Below are 3264 nucleotides of genomic sequence, written 5' to 3'. Positions count from 1 at the left end.
GCAGTTATCGGCATTAGTGAAGTTGTATAATTTGAAGGCAAAACATGGGATGAGTGATGTCTGTTTTACAGAATTATTGATACTTCAAAGCGATTTGCTTCTAGAAGGAAATACAATACCAACCTCTATGTATGAGGCTAAAAAGACTTTGTGTGCATTGGGGCTGAGTTATGAGAAAAAGCACGCATGCCCCAATGATTGCATCTTGTATAGGAAGGAGTATGAGGATTCAACTAATTGTCCTACTTGTGGTATCTCAAGGTGGAAGGAAGGCAAAGATTCAATCTTGAAAGAGGGTGTGCCAGTGAAGGTGGTGTGGTATTTTCCTCCAATTCCAAGGTTTAAAAGGATGTTTCAATCACATGAGACAGCTAAGAGTTTGACTTGGCATGCTGCTAGAAAATCAATTGACGGTCAGATGTCTCATCCGGCGGATTCCCCGTCTTGAAACTTCTTGATGATAAATGGCCTGAGTTTGGTAATGAGCCGAGAAACTTGAGATTGGCTCTTTCATCTGATGGATTCAATCCCCACAGTTCTCTAAGTAGCAGATATAGTTGTTGGCCGGTTATCTTAGTTACATATAATCTCCCTCCATGGCTGTGCATGAAGCGAAAGTTCATGATGTTAACCTTATTGATTTCCGGTCCTAAACAACCCGGAAATGATATAGACGTCTACTTGGAGCCTTTGATTGATGATTTAAAATCTTTGTGGGTTGGGATTAGAAGAGTGTATGATGCACATAATGGAGAATACTTTACACTCAGAGCTGCATTAATGTGGACAATTAATGATTTCCCCGCCTATGGAAACTTATCCGGTTGTGTTGTTAAAGGATATAAAGCTTGTCCAATATGCGGCGATGATACACCTAGTCACAGGTTGAAAAATGGCCCCAAAATTTGTTACATTGGGCATAGAAAATGGTTACCAATCAATCATCCATATAGGAGGCAACGTGCAGCTTTTAATGGAAACCCTGAATATGGCATACCTCCCGAGCCATTAACCGGAGAAGAAGTGCTGCATATGGTTGAAAATGGTGACAGAGTTTGTTGGAAGAAGAAATCAATATTCTTTGATCTCGAGTATTGGAAATACCTTTCTGTGAGGCATGCCCTAGATGTTATGCACATTGAGAAGAATGTTTGCGATAGTATCATTGGTACATTGCTGGAGATCCCTGGAAAAAATAAAGATGGGATTGCTGCTCGATTAGATTTATTGAACATGGGGTCAAAACTGATTTGCAACCCGAGTATGGAGAAAGACGTACTCGTTTGCCTCCTGGGCCTTGGAATTTGTCAAAAGCAGAGAAGAGAGAGGTTTGCAATTCTTTCTATGGTATGAAGGTCCCTGAAGGTTATTCTTCAAATATTAAAAATCTTGTATCTTTACAAGATTCAAGACTTCTTGGCCTTAAATCACATGATTGTCATACCTTAATGCAACAATTGCTCCCTGTGGCAATTCGTTCTGTTTTGGAGAAGCCTGCAAGGTATGCAATAACTCGTTTGTGCTTCTTCTTCAATGCTATATGTGCAAAGGCTGTTGATGTTTCCAAGCTAGATAAGTTGGAAGAAGATGTAGTAGTTACTCTGTGTTTGCTTGAGAAGTACTTTCCCCTTCATTCTTTGATATCATGGTTCATCTAGTAGTACATCTTGTCAGAGAAGTTCGTCTATGTGGGCCAGTATATTTTAGGTGGATGTATCCGTTTGAAAGATATATGAAAGTGCTGAGGGGGTATGTTCAGAATCGTACTCGTCCCGAAGGTTGCATTGCTGAGCGGTATAAAGCTGAAGAAGCGGTAGAGTTTTGTACTCAGCATTTATCTGATGTTAGTACAGTTGGAGTGCCTTCAAGCCAAAAGATGGGAGTTTCAAAGCCATTATCAGGTTGCCCAGTGAGCGTAGTTGATCAGGACCTGTTGAATCAAGCACATCTATATGTCTTGGAGAATACGGAGGAAGTCCTACCTTATATCGAGTGCGTATGAGTTTTATTCTTTAAGTTTCCATTTTAAATTATTTCTTATGTTTATCTTATATATTTGGGACCGTAATGCTTGAATTTTTCGTGTCATGTAGGCAACATATGATCCACATCAAGGCTGCTTATCCAAAATTTAGAAAGAGAACAAAGTGGCTGCAGGATAAGCACAATAGCACTTTCATTCAATGGCTACGCTTCAAGGTATATGTTGTTGAATAACATATTTCTCTTTTAATTTTCTTCTTATTTCTATGTTAGATTGAATTAAGATTTGATTAATTTGCGGGTTCAAAGTGAACTTGAGGAAGACAATCATGGCGTATCAGAAAATTTAAGGTGGCTAGCAGCTGGTCCAAACATGGCGGTGCCATTATATAGGAGCTATCTTATTAAAGGTATTAAATTCAATATCAAGGCACAAGATGATGTGCGGACAACTCAAAATAGTGGAGTTTATTTACTTGCACATACCATGCATGACAGGACCCGACCCAATTTCCACTTTGGAATTCGAGCCAATAGAAAGGTATCTATGCTTAAAAATTCTGTACTCAAACCTTACATAACTGAACAAATATAAAGGTATCTATGCTTGAAAAATCAGAAAAGCTGATTTAAAATCACTGAAAATCATAACTGAATAAAAGCAACTCAAAATCCATTGAAAATACCACCAAGTTGTACCCCTGTCATTTCCGTCAATTCCCTGGCAGGTCTCGGGCGTCACACAGGCTACCTCAGCCGCAAACTGGCGAAATCAGGAGACTATGATCAGCCTGTCCCGCCGGCAGATTCCTCGGTGACACCAAATCAGCTCGAGTCGCTCTGGCAGGATGCAGGGGACCGTCGTCAGCCTGATCCGCAATCCTGGCAGGTCTCGGGGACACAGAGTCAGCCGAGCCGCAATCCTGGCAGGTCTCGGGACACCAAATCTGCCGAGCCGCAAATCCTGGCACTCACGGTCCGAGCGTCCCCGAAACTCGTGAGGCAAGTCAAGGGCACTGACTAACTGAAATCGGACTGGATGTCCGTAGACATCGGTCCAACTCTGGGTAATCACCAAAGAAAACGGGTACGAGGTGGTTTTAAAATAAATTCCTTTAAAAAAAAAACTATTTGAAGAATAACTGTAAAACTCAAGTCGTGCTGCGGTCTCAACTGATTCGAAATTCAAACTCTGTTCAAACTCTGTTTCTATAACTGGTAAATAAGCAGCACCGACTTATAGACCTGTTACTGTACTGATCATGTTCGAAATCGTAATAA

The sequence above is a fragment of the Prunus dulcis genome, unplaced genomic scaffold (assembly GCF_902201215.1).
Source record: "Prunus dulcis unplaced genomic scaffold, ALMONDv2, whole genome shotgun sequence".
In the NCBI taxonomy this organism is placed as follows: Eukaryota; Viridiplantae; Streptophyta; class Magnoliopsida; order Rosales; family Rosaceae; genus Prunus; species Prunus dulcis.
The sequence above is the reverse complement of the archived record's forward strand: the minus strand, read 5'-3'. Positions refer to the sequence as shown.